This window comes from Anopheles funestus, chromosome X, assembly GCF_943734845.2.
Source record: "Anopheles funestus chromosome X, idAnoFuneDA-416_04, whole genome shotgun sequence".
NCBI classification, from domain to species: Eukaryota; Metazoa; Arthropoda; class Insecta; order Diptera; family Culicidae; genus Anopheles; species Anopheles funestus.
In genome coordinates this window covers 17,598,725-17,625,630 of record NC_064597.1, presented here as the reverse complement: position 1 = coordinate 17,625,630, position 26,906 = coordinate 17,598,725, and the positions used below count along the sequence as shown (strand labels likewise).

General features: G+C 39.5%; 1 long non-coding RNA gene across 3 annotated transcripts; it reads left to right on the top strand.

The window, feature by feature from the left end:
- The first annotated feature begins 900 nt into the window (after positions 1 to 900).
- LOC125760496 (uncharacterized) lies at positions 901 to 26,332 on the top strand. Of its 3 annotated transcripts, XR_007418010.1 has the most exons (3): positions 901 to 1,480; positions 24,472 to 25,877; positions 25,963 to 26,332. It is a non-coding gene; the product is annotated as an uncharacterized LOC125760496 (long non-coding RNA). The 3 variants fall into 3 exon arrangements; XR_007418009.1 differs by lacking the exons at positions 901 to 1,480; positions 24,472 to 25,877 and adding an exon at positions 17,505 to 19,790; XR_007418008.1 differs by lacking the exon at positions 901 to 1,480 and having other exon boundaries at positions 23,682 to 25,877.
- The last annotated feature ends 574 nt before the right edge of the window (positions 26,333 to 26,906 follow it).

Sequence of the window (26,906 nt, the reverse complement as noted above, 5' to 3'; positions counted from 1 at the left end):
ATCCACATTATTGGAAACAATAATGCTGTGATAGATGAAGAAGTCCTTAAATGTTCATTGTAACCTGTGTTTTTGTTTTTTCCCCTTCTTTTTTGTTCCACCTATTTCTATTGTAAGCTAGTACATAAGTTAAATTTTCTCTTTCTTTTCTTTTTTAATAAACATTTTTACAAAAAAAAAAAGTAGTGCAATGCAGCTGGCGAGGGCAAGCTAAACAAGGAACAAAGGTCAGGATCGATGAAAACACTCATCTTTTGCGACTGTGTAAAGAGATTGGCGAAGACGCCGGATTCAAGGTTGCGAGCGAAGATGTCCAAAGGTTTTTTAAAACTAAGTTATATAACGCGAAATATTGCGTAAATATCAACAAGGGGGTGATTAAAAGCTTAAAAAAAATTAGTCACATATGTGTAAACATAACCGAGTATGCCCGGGATAAGGCAAATTACAAGGAGGAAATGTCTTGCGAAAATTGTAATTACCTCAGCCGTCTGTGGCTGACAATACGGCAAAAGCCGTAATCATGTAATAAAATAAAAAAATAAATAAAAAATAAAAATACGTGTAAACAAAGTTCCTGAATGAATTATTTACTTTTTTGTCATTGTTATCGTTACATTGAATTGTTGGTTTTTTGTTCGGTTTACAAAACCTGAACTTATTAAAACAAGGAGTTAATTGATACTACTTCATATTAATCATGTTATGTATTATAAATTACTGTATAAATATAATTTTACATGCAATTTAATGAATGGAAGTTGATACCAAATTTAATTTCTAGCTAAACTGTGTTACAAATCAAAAGGGAAATTAAAATAGAATAACTACGTGAAAGCAATAGCTTTTTAGTGTAACATTTAGTTTCACTTACCTCAAATACTATCGTTTTTTTATCGAGGAACGAACCTTCATAGTGACACATCTTCCAGAAGGGAAGGCCAGCTTTGCTGGAAGCACCACACTACCAGCTACCTAAAAAGAGAAAAATTTGTATACTAGTGAAGGTTCCTTTCAATAACTCGTTGTAACTCGTTTATTTTTACTTAATCGAATCGAAGTGTATGCAACAGAGGAAAGAACACTGTTGTATGTAACACGCCGGTATTTTGTACATGAGTATGTCCGATGACGAAAAAATCGACTCCGGATCATCCTCGCTAAAACGAATAAATGTAAAAAATAAATGTAAATTGTATTCATACTGTTTTCCTTGTATCGTAAAATTGTCATTTCTTTGAATGCCACTCAAAAATTTTACTATTCTGTTGCCCTTCGTCAAAATCCATTCGTCACTAGGAAATGGTCGTAGAGCAAAATCGGAGGCCAAAAAAATGCCTTTCCCGTTTGTGGTCAAGTGCGGATAGCGACTGTTCGTGCTACTACTTGCCACCCCCAATGCAGATCGTTCTTCTGAACGTGCTGCAGCTTGAATCCCACACCGAAAGCCTGATCGAACCGACTTCTTAATAATTTGCAGGTGATTTTCAAAACAGTACGTAGAAAACCCGTTTAGTGGTCCGTACTTCAAAACGTCCTGAACAATGTGCTGGAGGTTATGTACGTTACTCGTAACGTTCTGACGACCTTAAATCTCCCCATACTGCTGAACAAAAGTGTTCATAAATTCAGCTGCACGTCCCCAATGGTTGCGATGAAATGAGGATGAAAATATAGTCAAAGCTCAAAAATAAAGCAAGAAGTAACTATATGCTTTCTCGCTTAAAAATTCCTCTATCAGCACTGGACTGACGTAATGAAGGTACGATCGAAATTCCGAACCCTTCCAAAACCGTATCACATCCAACCCTTTTTTTGCGATTAATCTCAGAGGGAAGTTGCACGGTGGTAAGGAATTTCGATATCCATTGTTTTGCTGCAGAAGACAAGTTACGAAAACCGGGATACATGTTTTCAAAAAAACGTAGTAGGTGTCGACGGGTCACCCCAAGATCGCATGTATGTAGGCGATCGCTCGTTGGCACGTTCTCCACTATGTTGAACCCCGGTAAGTCCTCTTAGGGTGAGCGCCATTGTTGGAACCTTATAAAGGAAGGACGATCAGGTCCCAACGACCTGTCAAAACATACGAGAAAATAGGGATGTCAGGAGAAGAAGAAGAAAGGATGGAAGAAAAAACACGTATAAAAACGGCAGGATGCGCCCATAGCGGGGCTTTTTCATACGCAAGCGAATAAAGACCAATTTTTTGGCGCACCATAGAGCGGTGATTGGCAAAAAAAGTCTTTTAGTTAGAAAATTACCCGAAAATTTCTAACAGCCATAGTTGGTGATGACTTGGACATTCCCTAGCTCGAAATCCTACATCGGTTCGTACGGGTGCAACAACGGTGTCGAAAATCATTTGGTGTGAATTATATTCCCCGACGCAGGATACCTTGTCAAATTGGTGATATCAGTTCGAAAATCTGTAAAAAAAATATTAGTGCCGGTTTGGTATGATTCTGCGATTACAGAATCGGAAAACAGAATGTTCGTGTAAATTCTGGGTACCGTTGGTGCTACTTTCCTACGCATTCTTCTAGCCACGCGCATGGTAAAACGATTTATGGTTTGTATTTTTTTTATTTCAGATTGGTCATTCATATTGGAAATGGGTTATATGTTGCTAAACTTTTCCCTGCTGTTGTGCATTCCACGACCATGTATTTCTCTTCCGGCACTTGAAATTCACTTAGATCTAGACTTTTATTCCTTCCCTCTTTTTTGTATTCTTTCGTCTATCATATTCTAGGATATTGTAGAATAAACCGAAGGTCCTACCACCATCAGGGGTCATCGACCCCCATCTTAGATTTAGGATTTTTTTCACTTTTTTATCACGTTGTGTGCCATGTCTATCATTTTTGATAGACAGTGAAGTTTCCTGGGGGGCCATGTCTATCATTTTTGATAGACAGTAGTCATCATTTTCAAACTGTTATTTCTCCGCGGTGGCTGCACTTTTCTACTTACAACCTTCGGCAAATATTAAGATAAGACTTTTATGAAACTAATTACATAGTTGGTTTTCGCAAATCTTCGGTCCATCAATTTATATAAGTATATTTTTGGGATGCCTTTTTTCGAAAAATCTTAACGTTTTGTTCATATTGCTATCTCTTATGTCGCGCCGTTTGATCGTCTGCAGTGCGAGTGAGACAAATATATGCTTGAACAACAGACGATGGAACGGCGCTTCACAAGAGATAGCAATATGAACAAAACGTCAGAATTTTCGAAAAAAGGCGTCCCAAAAATATACTTTTATAAATTAATTTACTAAGGGTTTCCGAAAACCAATTATATAATTAGGTTCATTAAAGTCTAATCTGCATATTTGCCGAAGGTTTTTTGTAAAAATGTGGTATCTCCGCGGAGAAATAACAGTTTGAAATTTACATTTCCTGGGGGGGCATGTCTATCAAAAATGATAGACAGTCAATTTGTAAACAAAAACGCCGTGGCCTGCTAGGAAACATCACCAAAATAAGCGTGGCACACAACGTGTTATTAACCCTAAACCACTTTTTCAAATTCAAATATCAAATTTTCAAATTTTTGTTTAACGGTTTTAGCTTGCTCGCTCTTTGAAGTCACTGGAGACTGTCGGCTGTCAAATGTCACTATTGAAGGATCGTGACGCGTCAACCGCTTTGTGCTTTTCAAATCACATCGAAGTATCGACTGGAGCAGTTTGTAGGAATTTTCCGAAATTGCGTGGTGTTGCGTCTTTAGCTTTCGTGCATTTCCTTTTCAAAGTAGACCAATACCAACGGTACAATGCAGAATCTCGGAATTGTGGATCAATGGAAGAGTAAGTGCATGAAAAGTGTGTCAATTTTGCAGGTATCAGCATTTTCTTCTTACGCGTTTCTTCCTCTTTTCATTACTCCCTGCAGAAAATGTGGATTATTTACCGTGTATAGTCTGCAAAAAACAATTACGCTTTCCATGTCCGTGGTGCACGTTGCATTCTAATCCCCTCGGAAGATGCTTGGCGTTTAGACAAAAGAATGGCGTAAGGCATCCGTGGACGCTTGTTTCACTGGCGACCACACAACTAACATACGCAATGGTTTCCTCTTTCAGCGATACCGGCACTACCACTGCTCCAAAAACGAGAACGATGGTGCTACATCAAGCAAAATTGACCAATTGACAGAGCCATAAGGGGAAGCGTCCATCATTTCCGAAACCTGCTAAATCTGTTTTGCTCAAATCCGCGATGTATAAATGTTTGGTAGTTAATAAATCGAAATTCGCAATGTATGTTGTAGTGTTCTCTGTATTTAATTATGAACCAGAAAATATTGTATATTTCAACATACAGGTGCTTCGTGCATTTATTAGTTTGCCCGGTGACGGTTACAATTGAACTGCTGCCGATCCATCCAAGCTAATCCTTTATCCCCCAAGTCCCCAGTTTACATCTCGCTTTCAAAGAGTTGGTTTTACGTTCATCTCCAGTCCTTAGAGTTTGCCCTGTTTGCCTTTCATATCCGTTAGCAAACCAATTACATTTGTATTAGGCGGGTGGTGCTGCATTATGCCCTGGAACGTTTTGTGCGGCCGCTATAGCGAAGGAAATCTGTCGATAGCATCGGCAATACTCTACATCCCTCACCTAGCCCCATCAAGCTAGCGATTTTCAACGATTCCAGAATTCCAGCTTCGCAATGTTTGGCTGTTTTGAAAGGGCGCGGGAATGAATCTACTTAGACGTTGTCCTCATTATCCTTCGGCTGATGCAGTTTAATTAGTGTTCAATTCTACCACACTTCCTTTTTTGAGGAGTAAATTAGAACACTTGATGTGCAGTTCGGGAAGGAGTGACGAGACACCCGGATTGCACAGCATGTTCCAACATTTGGAACGCACCCGGTACGCACATCCCGGCGGATAGCTTGCGAACAAGCCAACATTTGTTCGAGGAAGTTTCGATTTATCGCACCAGAGGTTTGGCTTCAGCTTCATAGCTCTAGCACCGATAGCGACCTGAAAATTAGGTGCTGGTGCTACTTCCGGAGCAGCACGTACTGACACTGACACGTGCAGATGTGGGGCATTTTTCCAGGCGTTCTTCAAATGACTGTCAGGACAGAAAATGTGGTTAAACTTATGGTTTCACACTGTTATCTCTGCAGGCTACTAACTGTTTATGGTTTTTGGTCCCATTTTCACAATTATATTACACAAAGATTGTATTATTTTTGATAAAAAGTTTTGTCAAAAATAACTGCAACTACATTTGCTACTATTTGTCAACTAACTTTTTCTATCATCTCATCAACAGTTTGCGCATACAACTCGGGCAAATCGCACCAAATCGCACCACTACCCGGTCGTAAATACTACTCTGCACTACTCTGCAAATGAACTCTACACCGACCAGCACCTATAGTAAAAGCTTCCACTACCAGCAGTATAGTACCATCCAGAACCATCGGAACCAAATTATCATCGGCAGCAGCACTGGCACCACTCCCTCCTGTAACACAAAGCATAAGCAAACATCCTGTGATTATCAAACGACATAAAATTTACCGACCAGCACTTACGATGAAAACTTGCAGCACTGTTCCGTCCCAGGCATCTTGCAGTACTATACCATCAGGCAACCATCCAGCCAATCATCTAGTTTCTGCAGCACTACACTCTTCTGTAGAGGAAGATATGAACAATCCAGCTATTTTAAAACCCGGAAAACTCTACAGACCAAAGCTTATCATCAGTAATACTTCCCTGATTACTTCAGCAAAGGTCGCGCCACCGGCATCATGCAGTACACCACTTTCCACCAGCGCTACAGCAACACCTGATCCAATCCCAGAGAGTGCAAAAGTTAACAGCAAGGTTCTGGATGGAATATCGAGAATCGAAGGAATGTCCGGAGTGATGATGAAGTCGATGTCGCTTTTATGGCCTGAGCTAAGTTATTGCACTGACCATAAAAGGAAATCTGTGAATACAAAGGAGCAGCAAATATCAATACACACATCATCAGTTGAAATTCCAATTATTGCATCCGCAGATCAACTAAAACGGTTCAATGAGCAGCTGCAGGAAGAACCATATTTTCACCAACTTTCTGATACCCAAAGTGCCGGAAAGAAGTTAGCAAAGAATCTCATGCATGAAGCTTTCGTCAAACTTTTTAAGAGAGAATTAGTAGTGCAATGCAGCTGGCGAGGGCAAGCTAAACAAGGAACAAAGGTCAGGATCGATGAAAACACTCATCTTTTGCGACTGTGTAGAGATTGGCGAAGACGCCGGATTCAAGGTTGCGAGCGAAGATGTCGAAAGGTTTTTTTTAAAACTAAGTTATATAACGCGAAAAGTTGCGTAAATATCAACAAGGGGGTGATTAACAGCTTAAAAAAAATTAGTCACATACGTGTAAACAAAGTTCCTGAATGAATTATTTATTGTTTTGTCATTGTTATCGTTACATTGAATTGTTGGTTTTTTGTTCGGTTTACAAAACCTGAACCTGAACCTGAAACAAGGAGTTAATTGATACTACTTTATATTAGTCATGTTATGTATTATAAATTACTGTATAAATATAATTTTACATGCAATTTAATGAATGGAAGTTGATACCAAATTTAATTTCTAGCTAAACTGTGTTACAAATCAAAAGGGAAATTAAAATAGAATAACTACGTGAAAGCAATAGCTTTTTAGTGTAACATTTAGTTTCACTTACCTCAAATACTATCGTTTTTTTTATCGAGGAACGAACCTTCATAGTGACACACCTTCCAGAAGGGAAGGCCAGCTTTGCTGGAAGCACCACACTACCAGCTACCTAAAAAGAGATAAATTTGTATACTAGTGAAGGTTCCTTTCAATAGCTCGTTGTAACTCGTTTATTTTTACTTAATCGAATCGAAGTGTATGCAACAGAGGAAAGAACACTGTTGTATGTAACACGCCGGTATTTTGTACATGAGTATGTCCGATGACGAAAAAATCGACTCCGGATCATCCTCGCTAAAACGAATAAATGTAAAAAATAAATGTAAATTGTATTCATACTGTTTTCCTTGTATCGTAAAATTGTCATTTCTTTGAATGCCACTCAAAAATTTTACTATTCTGTTGCCCTTCGTCAAAATCCATTCGTCGCTAGGCAATGGTCGTAGAGCAAAATCGGAGGCCAAAAAAAATGCCTTTCCCGTTTGTGGTCAAGTGCGGATAGCGACTGTTCGTGCTACTACTTGCCACCCCCAATGCAGATCGTTCTTCTGAACGTGCTGCAGCTTGAATCCCACACCGAAAGCCTGATCGAACCGACTTCTGAATAATTTGCAGGTGATTTTCAAAACAGTACGTAGAAAACCCGTTTAGTGGTCCGTACTTCAAAACGTCCTGAACAATGTGCTGGAGGTTATGTACGTTACTCGTAACGTTCTGACGACCTTAAATCTCCCCATACTGCTGAACAAAAGTGTTCATAAATTCAGCTGCACGTCCCCAATGGTTGCGATGAAATGAGGACGAAAATATAGTCAAAGCTCAAAAATAAAGCAAGAAGTGACTATATGCTTTCTCGCTTAAAAATTCCTCTATCAGCACTGGACTGACGTAATGAAGGTACGATCGAAATTCCGAACCCTTCCAAAACCGTATCACATCCAACCCTTTTTTTGCGATTAATCTCAGAGGGAAGTTGCACGGTGGTAAGGAATTTCGATATCCATTGTTTTGCTGCAGAAGACATGTTAGGAAAACCGGGAACCATGTTTTCAAAAAAACGTAGTAGGTGTCGACGGGTCACCCCAAGATCGCATGTATGTAGGCGCACGTTCTCCACTATGTTGAACCCCGGTAAGTCCTCTAAGGGTGAGCGCCATAGTTGGTGATGACCCGGACATTCCCTAGCTCGAAATCCTACATCGGTTCGTACGGGTGCAACAACGGTGTCGAAAATCATTTGGTGTGAATAATATTCCCCGACGCAGGATACCTTGTCAAATTGGTGATATCAGTTCGAAAATCTGTAAAAAAATTATTAGTGCCGGTTTGGTATGATTCTGCGATTACAGAATCGGAAAACAGAATGTTCGTGTAAATTCTGGGTACCGTTGGTGCTACTTTCCAACGCATTCTTCTAGCCTCGCGCATGGTAAAACGATTTATGGTTTGTATTTTTTTTATTTCATATTGGTCATTCATATTGGAAATGGGTTATATGTTGCTAAACTTTTCCCTGCTGTTGTGCATTCCACGACCATGTATTTCTCTTCCGGCACTTGAAATTCACTTAGATCTAGTCTTTTATTCCTTCCCTCTTTTTTGTATTCTTTCGTCTATCATATTCTAGGATATTGTAGAATAAACCGAAGGTCCTACCACCATCAGGGGTCATCGACCTCTATCTTAGATTTAGGATTTTTTTCTCTTTTTTATGAACCCTAAACCACTTTTTTCAAATTCAAATATCAAATTTTCAAATTTTTGTTTAACGGTTTTAGCTTGCTCGCTCTTTGAAGTCACTGGAGACTGTCGGCTGTCAAATGTCACTATTGAAGGATCGTGACGCGTCAACCGCTTTGTGCTTTTCAAATCACATCGAAGTATCGACTGGAGCAGTTTGTAGGAATTTTCCGAAATTGCATGGTGTTGCGTCCTTAGCTTTCGTGCATTTCCTTTTCAAAGTAGACCAATACCAACGGTACAATGCAGAATCTCGGAATTGTGGATCAATGGAAGAGTAAGTGCATGAAAAGTGTGTCAATTTTGCAGGTATCAGCATTTTCTTCTTACGCGTTTCTTCCTCTTTTCATTACTCCCTGCAGAAAATGTAGATTATTTACCGTGTATAGTCTGCAAAAAACAATTACGCTTTCCATGTCCGTGGTGCACGTTGCATTCTAATCCCCTCGGAAGATGCTTGGCGTTTAGACAAAAGAATGGCGTAAGGCATCCGTGGACGCTTGTTTCACTGGCGACCACACAACTAACATACGCAATGGTTTCCCCTTTCAGCGATACCGGCACTACCACTGCTCCAAAAACGAGAACGATGGTGCTACATCAAGCAAAATTGACCAATTGACAGAGCCATAAGGGGAAGCGTCCATCATTTCCGAAACCCGCTAAATCTGTTTTGCTCAAATCCGCGATGTATAAATGTTTGGTAGTTAATAAATCGAAATTCGCAATGTATGTTGTAGTGTTCTCTGTATTTAATTATGAACCAGAAAATATTGTATATTTCAACATACAGGTGCTTCGTGCATTTATTAGTTTGCCCGGTGACGGTTACAATTGAACTGCTGCCCATCCATCCAAGCTAATCCTTTATCCCCCAAGTCCCCAGTTTACATCTCGCTTTCAAAGAGTTGGTTTTACGTTCATCTCCAGTCCTGAGTTCTATCTCCGACTTCTATGAGAACACACGCGTTGTACCGAGTCTCCCACAGCGAAGAGTAGAATCCTTGAAATAAGCAAACAAAAATCAAAAGTTAAGAAAGTGAAACCTAAACCTAGAGCGACATTAGTCGCCCGACCAATCGTCAACATGGTTCGAGGCAAAGCAGTGGCTAAACCAAGGAATGTTAAAGTTCCTTTATCGAAATTTCACCGCATGGATCAGCTGAACACGGCGCAGTTAAAAGTAGTGACACCCAACACGTACGCACTGCTTGAAGACAAAGAGGAACATCCGATGGATACGAATACCAGCAAACCTGTATCAACGTATACAAATCAACGTATTCCTCCAATAAAAGTTGCGTGCAAGTCCCTAGGAGAAGTGCACAAAAAAATAGTTACCGCAGGTGTAGTGCGCTACACAACAAAAGTAGCGAACGAAGGTGTCGTAGTGTACGTGAACACGGCAGAGGATTTTAAAACGGTAGTGAAATACCTCTCATCTACAAACGTAAATTTCCACACTATCAACTACCAGAAGAACGCACTACAAAAATAGTGCTTAACGGCTTGTACGACATGCCCACGGAAGAAGTGATGAAAGTGCTCGAGACCGAGGGCATCAAACCAGTGGCGGTAAAAAAATTAGCCATCCGCAACAAAAAATATGAAGAACATGCCACCTATCTTCTTCATTTCATAAAAGGCAGCATTGAACTCTCCAAGTTACAATGTATAAACGCCTTGGCACACTGCAGAGTAAAGTTCAACTACTACTCTAACAGACAAGGACCGATGCAATGCAAACGTTGCCAATCGTACGGACACGGAGCCGCAAACTGCTTCCACCCTACTACCTGCAATAAATGCGCAGGCAAACATGAATCGAGTAGCTGCCCAGCATCGACATCAAGTGTAGATGGCTTAGTACCAACGCATAAGCTAAAGTGCGTAAATTGCGATGGTAATCATCCAGCAAATTTCTGGGGTTGCCCAAAAAGACCGGTCAAACCCAAAACAAGCGTTCATAAACCTGTGAGTAGAGATTTTGTTTTCGAAGGCAATGCCTTTCCCGCTCTCCCACCAAAACCATCGAATCACAAAATGTTCTCAACACAACAAAACGATACTCCATACTTTAATACAAACAAAAACGACCTTTTCAACGCTACAGAACTAACCGCTATTGTAGGAGAAGTATTCTGTAAATTACGCTCTTGTAATTCTAAAGAGCAACAAATCACCGCGATCTTCGAGGTGGTTAGTAAATATTGTTTCACTCCGTAATGGATTCACAAAAGGAGATAAAAATTACATACTGGAACGCAAACGGCGTATCCAATAAAAAAATCGAAATCGAACATTTCTTAAAGCATAAAAATACGGATATAATGATAATAGTTGAAACTTTTCTAAAGCCAGAACAAAAATTCTACATTAGTAACTATAATAGCCTTCGACTAGACAGACTTACAAGTACCAAAGGGGGAATTTTAATATTAATTAAAAGTGACATAGCATATAAACTCATGACCTCTTTCAAGCTCGAGGTAATTGAGGCAATAGGGATTCAAATAAAAACCACCAACGGATTATTGTCAATCGTAGGGGCGTATCATCCCGGTTCAAACGTTTCCATAAACAAATTTAAAAACGACATAAAGAAATTAACCAAAATTAGAAGCAATTTTCTTATATGTGGGGATTTAAATGCTCGACACAAAATGTGGAACTGTGCATCTACAAATTCTGCCGGTAAAAAACTATTTGAAGAACTACAGAAAGGGGAATTTTCCATTTGTTTCCCAGACACACCAACGCACATCCCTGCCGATTCAACTCGTAATCCTTCCACGATAGACATCACACTATCTAAAAATAATCTTAATCTTTCTAATTTAAAAACTTCTACACATTTCTCATCCGACCATTTACCAGTTTCATTTACAGTATTAAATGAAAAAACCAATGTTAAACCTGAAAAATTATTGCCCGACTATAGGAAAGCAAATTGGCCTCTATTTAAACATTACATTAACTCTAGAATAAACCCAGCAGAAATTTCCTACAACAACATAACTACACACGAACAAATAGACAACATGATTGAAAAACTCACAACAACTATACTATCAGCACATGACATTGCAGTTCCATTAATAACTCCGGGAAAATACAACTTAATTATCCCCCAGATATTCTTTCGCGCATTAAACTTCGCAATACATGTAGAAAAAAGTGGCAGAGACATAGGCTCGATAACAAACTGAAACAGTCTTATTACTTTCTTAAAAAACAGATCGATTTAAAACTATCTGAGTTGCGAAACGCTTCCTGGTCAAAAAATTTAGAATCAATGAACAAAGACAAACATAATCATACAAAACTGTGGAAATTTGTAAAAATTATAAAAAATAATCAGAAATTAGTCCCCGTTTTAAAATGCAATAACGAAACACTTATTACTTCGAATGAAAAAAGCGAAGCTCTAAAAAAAGTGTTTGAATCAGCGCATAAAATAACTGAAAGTTATGTAAGTCCGATAGAACGTCAAGTCAACGTAACAGTTCGTAATTTTAGAGCAGCACAGAACAATCAAAATGAAGGGTTAATTGATACTACTTTATATTAGTCATGTTATGTATTATAAATTACTGTATAAATATAATTTTACATGCAATTTAATGAATGGAAGTTGATACCAAATTTAATTTCTAGCTAAACTGTGTTACAAATCAAAAGGGAAATTAAAATAGAATAACTACGTGAAAGCAATAGCTTTTTAGTGTAACATTTAGTTTCACTTACCTCAAATACTATCGTTTTTTTTATCGAGGAACGAACCTTCATAGTGACACACCTTCCAGAAGGGAAGGCCAGCTTTGCTGGAAGCACCACACTACCAGCTACCTAAAAAGAGATAAATTTGTATACTAGTGAAGGTTCCTTTCAATAGCTCGTTGTAACTCGTTTATTTTTACTTAATCGAATCGAAGTGTATGCAACAGAGGAAAGAACACTGTTGTATGTAACACGCCGGTATTTTGTACATGAGTATGTCCGATGACGAAAAAATCGACTCCGGATCATCCTCGCTAAAACGAATAAATGTAAAAAATAAATGTAAATTGTATTCATACTGTTTTCCTTGTATCGTAAAATTGTCATTTCTTTGAATGCCACTCAAAAATTTTACTATTCTGTTGCCCTTCGTCAAAATCCATTCGTCGCTAGGCAATGGTCGTAGAGCAAAATCGGAGGCCAAAAAAATGCCTTTCCCGTTTGTGGTCAAGTGCGGATAGCGACTGTTCGTGCTACTACTTGCCACCCCCAATGCAGATCGTTCTTCTGAACGTGCTGCAGCTTGAATCCCACACCGAAAGCCTGATCGAACCGACTTCTGAATAATTTGCAGGTGATTTTCAAAACAGTACGTAGAAAACCCGTTTAGTAGTCCGTACTTCAAAACGTCCTGAACAATGTGCTGGAGGTTATGTACGTTACTCGTAACGTTCTGACGACCTTAAATCTCCCCATACTGCTGAACAAAAGTGTTCATAAATTCAGCTGCACGTCCCCAATGGTTGCGATGAAATGAGGACGAAAATATAGTCAAAGCTCAAAAATAAAGCAAGAAGTGACTATATGCTTTCTTGCTTAAAAATTCCTCTATCAGCACTGGACTGACGTAATGAAGGTACGATCGAAATTCCGAACCCTTCCAAAACCGTATCACATCCAACCCTTTTTTTGCGATTAATCTCAGAGGGAAGTTGCACGGTGGTAAGGAATTTCGATATCCATTGTTTTGCTGCAGAAGACAAGTTAGGAAAACCGGGATACATGTTTTCAAAAAAACGTAGTAGGTGTCGACGGGTCACCCCAACATCGCATGTATGTAGGCGATCGCTCGTTGGCACGTTCTCCACTATGTTGAACCCCGGTAAGTCCTCTAAGGGTGAGCGCCATAGTTGGTGATGACCCGGACATTCCCTAGCTCGAAATCCTACATCGGTTCGTACGGGTGCAACAACGGTGTCGAAAATCATTTGGTGTGAATAATATTCCCCGACGCAGGATACCTTGTCAAATTGGTGATATCAGTTCGAAAATCTGTAAAAAAATTATTAGTGCCGGTTTGGTATGATTCTGCGATTACAGAATCGGAAAACAGAATGTTCGTGTAAATTCTGGGTACCGTTGGTGCTACTTTTCAACGCATTCTTCTAGCCTCGCGCATGGTAAAACGATTTATGGTTTGTATTTTTTTTATTTCATATTGGTCATTCATATTGGAAATGGGTTATATGTTGCTAAACTTTTCCCTGCTGTTGTGCATTCCACGACCATGTATTTCTCTTCCGGCACTTGAAATTCACTTAGATCTAGTCTTTTATTCCTTCTCTCTTTTTTGTATTCTTTCGTCTATCATATTCTAGGATATTGTAGAATAAACCGAAGGTCCTACCACCATCAGGGGTCATCGACCACCATCTTAGATTTAGGATTTTTTTCACTTTTTTATCACGTTGTGTGCCATGTCTATCATTTTTGATAGACAGTGAAGTTTCCTGGGGGGCCATGTCTATCATTTTTGATAGACAGTAGTCATCATTTTCAAACTGTTATTTCTCCGCGGTGGCTGCACTTTTCTACTTACAACCTTCGGCAAATATTAAGATAAGACTTTTATGAAACTAATTACATAGTTGGTTTTCGCAAATCTTCGGTCCATCAATTTATATAAGTATATTTTTGGGATGCCTTTTTTCGAAAAATCTTAACGTTTTGTTCATATTGCTATCTCTTATGTCGCGCCGTTTGATCGTCTGCAGTGCGAGTGAGACAAATATATGCTTGAACAACAGACGATGGAACGGCGCTTCACAAGAGATAGCAATATGAACAAAACGTCAGAATTTTCGAAAAAAGGCGTCCCAAAAATATACTTTTATAAATTAATTTACTAAGGGTTTCCGAAAACCAATTATATAATTAGGTTCATTAAAGTCTAATCTGCATATTTGCCGAAGGTTTTTTGTAAAAATGTGGTATCTCCGCGGAGAAATAACAGTTTGAAATTTACATTTCCTGGGGGGGCATGTCTATCAAAAATGATAGACAGTCAATTTGTAAACAAAAACGCCGTGGCCTGCTAGGAAACATCACCAAAATAAGCGTGGCACACAACGTGTTATTAACCCTAAACCACTTTTTCAAATTCAAATATCAAATTTTCAAATTTTTGTTTAACGGTTTTAGCTTGCTCGCTCTTTGAAGTCACTGGAGACTGTCGGCTGTCAAATGTCACTATTGAAGGATCGTGACGCGTCAACCGCTTTGTGCTTTTCAAATCACATCGAAGTATCGACTGGAGCAGTTTGTAGGAATTTTCCGAAATTGCGTGGTGTTGCGTCTTTAGCTTTCGTGCATTTCCTTTTCAAAGTAGACCAATACCAACGGTACAATGCAGAATCTCGGAATTGTGGATCAATGGAAGAGTAAGTGCATGAAAAGTGTGTCAATTTTGCAGGTATCAGCATTTTCTTCTTACGCGTTTCTTCCTCTTTTCATTACTCCCTGCAGAAAATGTGGATTATTTACCGTGTATAGTCTGCAAAAAACAATTACGCTTTCCATGTCCGTGGTGCACGTTGCATTCTAATCCCCTCGGAAGATGCTTGGCGTTTAGACAAAAGAATGGCGTAAGGCATCCGTGGACGCTTGTTTCACTGGCGACCACACAACTAACATACGCAATGGTTTCCTCTTTCAGCGATACCGGCACTACCACTGCTCCAAAAACGAGAACGATGGTGCTACATCAAGCAAAATTGACCAATTGACAGAGCCATAAGGGGAAGCGTCCATCATTTCCGAAACCTGCTAAATCTGTTTTGCTCAAATCCGCGATGTATAAATGTTTGGTAGTTAATAAATCGAAATTCGCAATGTATGTTGTAGTGTTCTCTGTATTTAATTATGAACCAGAAAATATTGTATATTTCAACATACAGGTGCTTCGTGCATTTATTAGTTTGCCCGGTGACGGTTACAATTGAACTGCTGCCGATCCATCCAAGCTAATCCTTTATCCCCCAAGTCCCCAGTTTACATCTCGCTTTCAAAGAGTTGGTTTTACGTTCATCTCCAGTCCTTAGAGTTTGCCCTGTTTGCCTTTCATATCCGTTAGCAAACCAATTACATTTGTATTAGGCGGGTGGTGCTGCATTATGCCCTGGAACGTTTTGTGCGGCCGCTATAGCGAAGGAAATCTGTCGATAGCATCGGCAATACTCGTTATCCCTCACCTAGCCCCATCAAGCTAGCGATTTTCAACGATTCCAGAATTCCAGCTTCGCAATGTTTGGCTGTTTTGAAAGGGCGCGGGAATGAATCTACTTAGACGTTGTCCTCATTATCCTTCGGCTGATGCAGTTTAATTAGTGTTCAATTCTACCACACTTCCTTTTTTGAGGAGTAAATTAGAACACTTGATGTGCAGTTCGGGAAGGAGTGACGAGACACCCGGATTGCACAGCATGTTCCAACATTTGGAACGCACCCGGTACGCACATCCCGGCGGATAGCTTGCGAACAAGCCAACATTTGTTCGAGGAAGTTTCGATTTATCGCACCAGAGGTTTGGCTTCAGCTTCATAGCTCTAGCACCGATAGCGACCTGAAAATTAGGTGCTGGTGCTACTTCCGGAGCAGCACGTACTGACACTGACACGTGCAGATGTGGGGCATTTTTCCAGGCGTTCTTCAAATGACTGTCAGGACAGAAAATGTGGTTAAACTTATGGTTTCACACTGTTATCTCTGCAGGCTACTAACTGTTTATGGTTTTTGGTCCCATTTTCACAATTATATTACACAAAGATTGTATTATTTTTGATAAAAAGTTTTGTCAAAAATAACTGCAACTACATTTGCTACTATTTGTCAACTAACTTTTTCTATCATCTCATCAACAGTTTGCGCATACAACTCGGGCAAATCGCACCAAATCGCACCACTACCCGGTCGTAAATACTACTCTGCACTACTCTGCAAATGAACTCTACACCGACCAGCACCTATAGTAAAAGCTTCCACTACCAGCAGTATAGTACCATCCAGAACCATCGGAACCAAATTATCATCGGCAGCAGCACTGGCACCACTCCCTCCTGTAACACAAAGCATAAGCAAACATCCTGTGATTATCAAACGACATAAAATTTACCGACCAGCACTTACGATGAAAACTTGCAGCACTGTTCCGTCCCAGGCATCTTGCAGTACTATACCATCAGGCAACCATCCAGCCAATCATCTAGTTTCTGCAGCACTACACTCTTCTGTAGAGGAAGATATGAACAATCCAGCTATTTTAAAACCCGGAAAACTCTACAGACCAAAGCTTATCATCAGTAATACTTCCCTGATTACTTCAGCAAAGGTCGCGCCACCGGCATCATGCAGTACACCACTTTCCACCAGCGCTACAGCAACACCTGATCCAATCCCAGAGAGTGCAAAAGTTAACAGCAAGGTTCTGGATGGAATATCGAGAATCGAAGGAATGTCCGGAGTGATGATGAAGTCGATGTCGCTTTTATGGCCTGAGCTAAGTTATTGCACTGACCATAAAAGGAAATCTGTGAATACAAAGGAGCAGCAAATATCAATACACACATCATCAGTTGAAATTCCAATTATTGCATCCGCAGATCAACTAAAACGGTTCAATGAGCAGCTGCAGGAAGAACCATATTTTCACCAACTTTCTGATACCCAAAGTGCCGGAAAGAAGTTAGCAAAGAATCTCATGCATGAAGCTTTCGTCAAACTTTTTAAGAGAGAATTAGTAGTGCAATGCAGCTGGCGAGGGCAAGCTAAACAAGGAACAAAGGTCAGGATCGATGAAAACACTCATCTTTTGCGACTGTGTAGAGATTGGCGAAGACGCCGGATTCAAGGTTGCGAGCGAAGATGTCGAAAGGTTTTTTTTAAAACTAAGTTATATAACGCGAAAAGTTGCGTAAATATCAACAAGGGGGTGATTAACAGCTTAAAAAAAATTAGTCACATACGTGTAAACAAAGTTCCTGAATGAATTATTTATTGTTTTGTCATTGTTATCGTTACATTGAATTGTTGGTTTTTTGTTCGGTTTACAAAACCTGAACCTGAACCTGAAACAAGGAGTTAATTGATACTACTTTATATTAGTCATGTTATGTATTATAAATTACTGTATAAATATAATTTTACATGCAATTTAATGAATGGAAGTTGATACCAAATTTAATTTCTAGCTAAACTGTGTTACAAATCAAAAGGGAAATTAAAATAGAATAACTACGTGAAAGCAATAGCTTTTTAGTGTAACATTTAGTTTCACTTACCTCAAATACTATCGTTTTTTTTATCGAGGAACGAACCTTCATAGTGACACACCTTCCAGAAGGGAAGGCCAGCTTTGCTGGAAGCACCACACTACCAGCTACCTAAAAAGAGATAAATTTGTATACTAGTGAAGGTTCCTTTCAATAGCTCGTTGTAACTCGTTTATTTTTACTTAATCGAATCGAAGTGTATGCAACAGAGGAAAGAACACTGTTGTATGTAACACGCCGGTATTTTGTACATGAGTATGTCCGATGACGAAAAAATCGACTCCGGATCATCCTCGCTAAAACGAATAAATGTAAAAAATAAATGTAAATTGTATTCATACTGTTTTCCTTGTATCGTAAAATTGTCATTTCTTTGAATGCCACTCAAAAATTTTACTATTCTGTTGCCCTTCGTCAAAATCCATTCGTCGCTAGGCAATGGTCGTAGAGCAAAATCGGAGGCCAAAAAAAATGCCTTTCCCGTTTGTGGTCAAGTGCGGATAGCGACTGTTCGTGCTACTACTTGCCACCCCCAATGCAGATCGTTCTTCTGAACGTGCTGCAGCTTGAATCCCACACCGAAAGCCTGATCGAACCGACTTCTGAATAATTTGCAGGTGATTTTCAAAACAGTACGTAGAAAACCCGTTTAGTGGTCCGTACTTCAAAACGTCCTGAACAATGTGCTGGAGGTTATGTACGTTACTCGTAACGTTCTGACGACCTTAAATCTCCCCATACTGCTGAACAAAAGTGTTCATAAATTCAGCTGCACGTCCCCAATGGTTGCGATGAAATGAGGACGAAAATATAGTCAAAGCTCAAAAATAAAGCAAGAAGTGACTATATGCTTTCTCGCTTAAAAATTCCTCTATCAGCACTGGACTGACGTAATGAAGGTACGATCGAAATTCCGAACCCTTCCAAAACCGTATCACATCCAACCCTTTTTTTGCGATTAATCTCAGAGGGAAGTTGCACGGTGGTAAGGAATTTCGATATCCATTGTTTTGCTGCAGAAGACATGTTAGGAAAACCGGGAACCATGTTTTCAAAAAAACGTAGTAGGTGTCGACGGGTCACCCCAAGATCGCATGTATGTAGGCGCACGTTCTCCACTATGTTGAACCCCGGTAAGTCCTCTAAGGGTGAGCGCCATAGTTGGTGATGACCCGGACATTCCCTAGCTCGAAATCCTACATCGGTTCGTACGGGTGCAACAACGGTGTCGAAAATCATTTGGTGTGAATAATATTCCCCGACGCAGGATACCTTGTCAAATTGGTGATATCAGTTCGAAAATCTGTAAAAAAATTATTAGTGCCGGTTTGGTATGATTCTGCGATTACAGAATCGGAAAACAGAATGTTCGTGTAAATTCTGGGTACCGTTGGTGCTACTTTCCAACGCATTCTTCTAGCCTCGCGCATGGTAAAACGATTTATGGTTTGTATTTTTTTTATTTCATATTGGTCATTCATATTGGAAATGGGTTATATGTTGCTAAACTTTTCCCTGCTGTTGTGCATTCCACGACCATGTATTTCTCTTCCGGCACTTGAAATTCACTTAGATCTAGTCTTTTATTCCTTCCCTCTTTTTTGTATTCTTTCGTCTATCATATTCTAGGATATTGTAGAATAAACCGAAGGTCCTACCACCATCAGGGGTCATCGACCTCTATCTTAGATTTAGGATTTTTTTCTCTTTTTTATGAACCCTAAACCACTTTTTTCAAATTCAAATATCAAATTTTCAAATTTTTGTTTAACGGTTTTAGCTTGCTCGCTCTTTGAAGTCACTGGAGACTGTCGGCTGTCAAATGTCACTATTGAAGGATCGTGACGCGTCAACCGCTTTGTGCTTTTCAAATCACATCGAAGTATCGACTGGAGCAGTTTGTAGGAATTTTCCGAAATTGCATGGTGTTGCGTCCTTAGCTTTCGTGCATTTCCTTTTCAAAGTAGACCAATACCAACGGTACAATGCAGAATCTCGGAATTGTGGATCAATGGAAGAGTAAGTGCATGAAAAGTGTGTCAATTTTGCAGGTATCAGCATTTTCTTCTTACGCGTTTCTTCCTCTTTTCATTACTCCCTGCAGAAAATGTAGATTATTTACCGTGTATAGTCTGCAAAAAACAATTACGCTTTCCATGTCCGTGGTGCACGTTGCATTCTAATCCCCTCGGAAGATGCTTGGCGTTTAGACAAAAGAATGGCGTAAGGCATCCGTGGACGCTTGTTTCACTGGCGACCACACAACTAACATACGCAATGGTTTCCCCTTTCAGCGATACCGGCACTACCACTGCTCCAAAAACGAGAACGATGGTGCTACATCAAGCAAAATTGACCAATTGACAGAGCCATAAGGGGAAGCGTCCATCATTTCCGAAACCCGCTAAATCTGTTTTGCTCAAATCCGCGATGTATAAATGTTTGGTAGTTAATAAATCGAAATTCGCAATGTATGTTGTAGTGTTCTCTGTATTTAATTATGAACCAGAAAATATTGTATATTTCAACATACAGGTGCTTCGTGCATTTATTAGTTTGCCCGGTGACGGTTACAATTGAACTGCTGCCCATCCATCCAAGCTAATCCTTTATCCCCCAAGTCCCCAGTTTACATCTCGCTTTCAAAGAGTTGGTTTTACGTTCATCTCCAGTCCTGAGTTCTATCTCCGACTTCTATGAGAACACACGCGTTGTACCGAGTCTCCCACAGCGAAGAGTAGAATCCTTGAAATAAGCAAACAAAAATCAAAAGTTAAGAAAGTGAAACCTAAACCTAGAGCGACATTAGTCGCCCGACCAATCGTCAACATGGTTCGAGGCAAAGCAGTGGCTAAACCAAGGAATGTTAAAGTTCCTTTATCGAAATTTCACCGCATGGATCAGCTGAACACGGCGCAGTTAAAAGTAGTGACACCCAACACGTACGCACTGCTTGAAGACAAAGAGGAACATCCGATGGATACGAATACCAGCAAACCTGTATCAACGTATACAAATCAACGTATTCCTCCAATAAAAGTTGCGTGCAAGTCCCTAGGAGAAGTGCACAAAAAATAGTTACCGCAGGTGTAGTGCGCTACACAACAAAAGTAGCGAACGAAGGTGTCGTAGTGTACGTGAACACGGCAGAGGATTTTAAAACGGTAGTGAAATACCTCTCATCTACAAACGTAAATTTCCACACGTATCAACTACCAGAAGAACGCACTACAAAAATAGTGCTTAACGGCTTGTACGACATGCCCACGGAAGAAGTGATGAAAGTGCTCGAGACCGAGGGCATCAAACCAGTGGCGGTAAAAAAATTAGCCATCCGCAACAAAAAATATGAAGAACATGCCACCTATCTTCTTCATTTCATAAAAGGCAGCATTGAACTCTCCAAGTTACAATGTATAAACGCCTTGGCACACTGCAGAGTAAAGTTCAACTACTACTCTAACAGACAAGGACCGATGCAATGCAAACGTTGCCAATCGTACGGACACGGAGCCGCAAACTGCTTCCACCCTACTACCTGCAATAAATGCGCAGGCAAACATGAATCGAGTAGCTGCCCAGCATCGACATCAAGTGTAGATGGCTTAGTACCAACGCATAAGCTAAAGTGCGTAAATTGCGATGGTAATCATCCAGCAAATTTCTGGGGTTGCCCAAAAAGACCGGTCAAACCCAAAACAAGCGTTCATAAACCTGTGAGTAGAGATTTTGTTTTCGAAGGCAATGCCTTTCCCGCTCTCCCACCAAAACCATCGAATCACAAAATGTTCTCAACACAACAAAACGATACTCCATACTTTAATACAAACAAAAACGACCTTTTCAACGCTACAGAACTAACCGCTATTGTAGGAGAAGTATTCTGTAAATTACGCTCTTGTAATTCTAAAGAGCAACAAATCACCGCGATCTTCGAGGTGGTTAGTAAATATTGTTTCACTCCGTAATGGATTCACAAAAGGAGATAAAAATTACATACTGGAACGCAAACGGCGTATCCAATAAAAAAATCGAAATCGAACATTTCTTAAAGCATAAAAATACGGATATAATGATAATAGTTGAAACTTTTCTAAAGCCAGAACAAAAATTCTACATTAGTAACTATAATAGCCTTCGACTAGACAGACTTACAAGTACCAAAGGGGGAATTTTAATATTAATTAAAAGTGACATAGCATATAAACTCATGACCTCTTTCAAGCTCGAGGTAATTGAGGCAATAGGGATTCAAATAAAAACCACCAACGGATTATTGTCAATCGTAGGGGCGTATCATCCCGGTTCAAACGTTTCCATAAACAAATTTAAAAACGACATAAAGAAATTAACCAAAATTAGAAGCAATTTTCTTATATGTGGGGATTTAAATGCTCGACACAAAATGTGGAACTGTGCATCTACAAATTCTGCCGGTAAAAAACTATTTGAAGAACTACAGAAAGGGGAATTTTCCATTTGTTTCCCAGACACACCAACGCACATCCCTGCCGATTCAACTCGTAATCCTTCCACGATAGACATCACACTATCTAAAAATAATCTTACAGCCGTTGCCATCAAATTTTAGTCCTAAGTCACGAATTTTTGTCTCGTAGCCACCTATTTTTGACAGTGCTCATCAAATTTTGTCTGTAAAGCATCAATTTTTGACAAAGCGCATCAATTTTTGCCAGTACGCACCAATTTTTGACTAGAACGCACCAATTTTTGACTTTAAGTCATCAATTTTTGTCACATGACAACTAGTTTGTCTCATTACTTGGTTTATAGTTAGCGTGTTGAAAGCTTGAAAACAAGAATCATGATGATGGATGTACGATTGAACGAGAAAAAAAGAACAGAAAATTGTTTATTTTTAAGATAATTATTTCATAAATTTTAACGCAATTTCACTGTTACAAATCAACAGTCCTTAATTGTCCGGTAAGGCAGTGAATTGATCTTGTTTTTAGTTCGTGTCAAAAATACGTGTTTAAGGGACAAAAATATGTGACTTAGAGCCAAAAATTGGTGCGTTCTAGTCAAAAATTGGTGCGTACTGGCAAAAATTGATGCGCTTTGTCAAAAATTGATGCTTTACAGACAAAATTTGATGAGCACTGTCAAAAATTCGTGACTTACGGCCAAAATTTGGTGGCAACGGCTGTAATCTTTCTAATTTAAAAACTTCTACACATTTCTCATCCGACCATTTACCAGTTTCATTTACAGTATTAAATGAAAAAACCAATGTTAAACCTGAAAAATTATTGCCCGACTATAGGAAAGCAAATTGGCCTCTATTTAAACATTACATTAACTCTAGAATAAACCCAGCAGAAATTTCCTACAACAACATAACTACACACGAACAAATAGACAACATGATTGAAAAACTCACAACAACTATACTATCAGCACATGACATTGCAGTTCCATTAATAACTCCGGGAAAATACAACTTAATTATCCCCCAGATATTCTTTCGCGCATTAAACTTCGCAATACATGTAGAAAAAAGTGGCAGAGACATAGGCTCGATAACAAACTGAAACAGTCTTATTACTTTCTTAAAAAACAGATCGATTTAAAACTATCTGAGTTGCGAAACGCTTCCTGGTCAAAAAATTTAGAATCAATGAACAAAGACAAACATAATCATACAAAACTGTGGAAATTTGTAAAAATTATAAAAAATAATCAGAAATTAGTCCCCGTTTTAAAATGCAATAACGAAACACTTATTACTTCGAATGAAAAAAGCGAAGCTCTAAAAAAAGTGTTTGAATCAGCGCATAAAATAACTGAAAGTTATGTAAGTCCGATAGAACGTCAAGTCAACGTAACAGTTCGTAATTTTAGAGCAGCACAGAACAATCAAAATGAAGAGTTAATTGATACTACTTTATATTAGTCATGTTATGTATTATAAATTACTGTATAAATATAATTTTACATGCAATTTAATGAATGGAAGTTGATACCAAATTTAATTTCTAGCTAAACTGTGTTACAAATCAAAAGGGAAATTAAAATAGAATAACTACGTGAAAGCAATAGCTTTTTAGTGTAACATTTAGTTTCACTTACCTCAAATACTATCGTTTTTTTTATCGAGGAACGAACCTTCATAGTGACACACCTTCCAGAAGGGAAGGCCAGCTTTGCTGGAAGCACCACACTACCAGCTACCTAAAAAGAGATAAATTTGTATACTAGTGAAGGTTCCTTTCAATAGCTCGTTGTAACTCGTTTATTTTTACTTAATCGAATCGAAGTGTATGCAACAGAGGAAAGAACACTGTTGTATGTAACACGCCGGTATTTTGTACATGAGTATGTCCGATGACGAAAAAATCGACTCCGGATCATCCTCGCTAAAACGAATAAATGTAAAAAATAAATGTAAATTGTATTCATACTGTTTTCCTTGTATCGTAAAATTGTCATTTCTTTGAATGCCACTCAAAAATTTTACTATTCTGTTGCCCTTCGTCAAAATCCATTCGTCGCTAGGCAATGGTCGTAGAGCAAAATCGGAGGCCAAAAAAATGCCTTTCCCGTTTGTGGTCAAGTGCGGATAGCGACTGTTCGTGCTACTACTTGCCACCCCCAATGCAGATCGTTCTTCTGAACGTGCTGCAGCTTGAATCCCACACCGAAAGCCTGATCGAACCGACTTCTGAATAATTTGCAGGTGATTTTCAAAACAGTACGTAGAAAACCCGTTTAGTAGTCCGTACTTCAAAACGTCCTGAACAATGTGCTGGAGGTTATATACGTTACTCGTAACGTTCTGACGACCTTAAATCTCCACATACTGCTGAACAAAAGTGTTCATAAATTCAGCTGCACGTCCCCAATGGTTGCGATGAAATGAGGGCGAAAATATAGTCAAAGCTCAAAAATAAAGCAAGAAGTGACTATATGCTTTCTCGCTTAAAAATTCCTCTATCAGCACTGGACTGACGTAATGAAGGTACGATCGAAATTCCGAACCCTTCCAAAACCGTATCACATCCAACCCTTTTTTTGCGATTAATCTCAGAGGGAAGTTGCACGGTGGTAAGGAATTTCGATATCCATTGTTTTGCTGCAGAAGACATGTTAGGAAAACCGGGAACCATGTTTTCAAAAAAACGTAGTAGGTGTCGACGGGTCACCCCAAGATCGCATGTATGTAGGCGCACGTTCTCCACTATGTTGAACCCCGGTAAGTCCTCTAAGGGTGAGCGCCATAGTTGGTGATGACCCGGACATTCCCTAGCTCGAAATCCTACATCGGTTCGTACGGGTGCAACAACGGTGTCGAAAATCATTTGGTGTGAATAATATTCCCCGACGCAGGATACCTTGTCAAATTGGTGATATCAGTTCGAAAATCTGTGAAAAAATTATTAGTGCCGGTTTGGTATGATTCTGCGATTACAGAATCGGAAAACAGAATGTTCGTGTAAATTCTGGGTACAGTTGGTGCTACTTTCCAACGCATTCTTCTAGCCTCGCGCATGGTAAAACGATTTATGGTTTGTATTTTTTTTATTTCATATTGGTCATTCATATTGGAAATGGGTTATACATATGTTGCTAAACTTTTCCCTGCTGTTGTGCATTCCACGACCATGTATTTCTCTTCCGGCACTTGAAATTCACTTAGATCTAGTCTTTTATTCCTTCCCTCTTTTTTGTATTCTTTCGTCTATCATATTCTAGGATATTGTAGAATAAACCGAAGGTCCTACCACCATCAGGGGTCATCGACCTCCATCTTAGATTTAGGATTTTTTTCACTTTTTTATGAACCCTAAACCACTTTTTTCAAATTCAAATATCAAATTTTCAAATTTTTGTTTAACGGTTTTAGCTTGCTCGCTCTTTGAAGTCACTGGAGACTGTCGGCTGTCAAATGTCACTATTGAAGGATCGTGACGCGTCAACCGCTTTGTGCTTTTCAAATCACATCGAAGTATCGACTGGAGCAGTTTGTAGGAATTTTCCGAAATTGCGTGGTGTTGCGTCTTTAGCTTTCGTGCATTTCCTTTTCAAAGTAGACCAATACCAACGGTACAATGCAGAATCTCGGAATTGTGGATCAATGGAAGAGTAAGTGCATGAAAAGTGTGTCAATTTTGCAGGTATCAGCATTTTCTTCTGACGCGTTTCTTCCTCTTTTCATTACTCCCTGCAGAAAATGTCGATTATTTACCGTGTACAGTCTGTAAAAAACAACTACGCTTTCCATGTCCGTGGTGCACGTTGCATTCTAATCCCCTCGGAAGATGCTTGGCGTTTAGACAAAAGAATGGCGTAAGGCATCCGTGGACGCTTGTTTCACTGGCGACCACACAACTAACATACGCAATGGTTTCCCCTTTCAGCGATACCGGCACTACCACTGCTCCAAAAACGAAAACGATGGTGCTACATCAAGCAAAATTGACCAATTGACAGAGCCATAAGGGGAGACGTCCATCATTTCCGAAACCCGCTAAATCTGTTTTGCTCAAATCCGCGATGTATAAATGTTTGGTAGTTAATAAATCGAAATTCGCAATGTATGTTGTAGTGTTCTCTGTATTTAATTATGAACCAGAAAATATTGTATATTTCAACATACAGGTGCTTCGTGCATTTATTAGTTTGCCCGGTGACGGTTACAATTGAACTGCTGCCCATCCATCCAAGCTAATCCTTTATCCCCCAAGTCCCCAGTTTACATCTCGCTTTCAAAGAGTTGGTTGTATGTTCATCTCCAGTCCTTAGTGTTTGCCCTGTTTGCCTTTCATATCCGTTAGCAAACCAATTACATTTGTATTAGGCGGGTGGTGCTGCATTATGCCCTGGAACGTTTTGTGCGGCCGCTATAGCGAAGGAAATCTGTCGATAGCATCGGCAATACTCTACATCCCTCACCTAGCCCCATCAAGCTAGCGATTTTCAACGATTCCAGAATTCCAGCTTCGCAATGTTTGGCTGTTTTGAAAGGGCGCGGGAATGAATCTACTTAGACGTTGTCCTCATTATCCTTCGGCTGATGCAGTTTAATTAGTGTTCAATTCTACCACACTTCCTTTTTTGAGGAGTAAATTAGAACACTTGATGTGCAGTTCGGGAAGGAGTGACGAGACACCC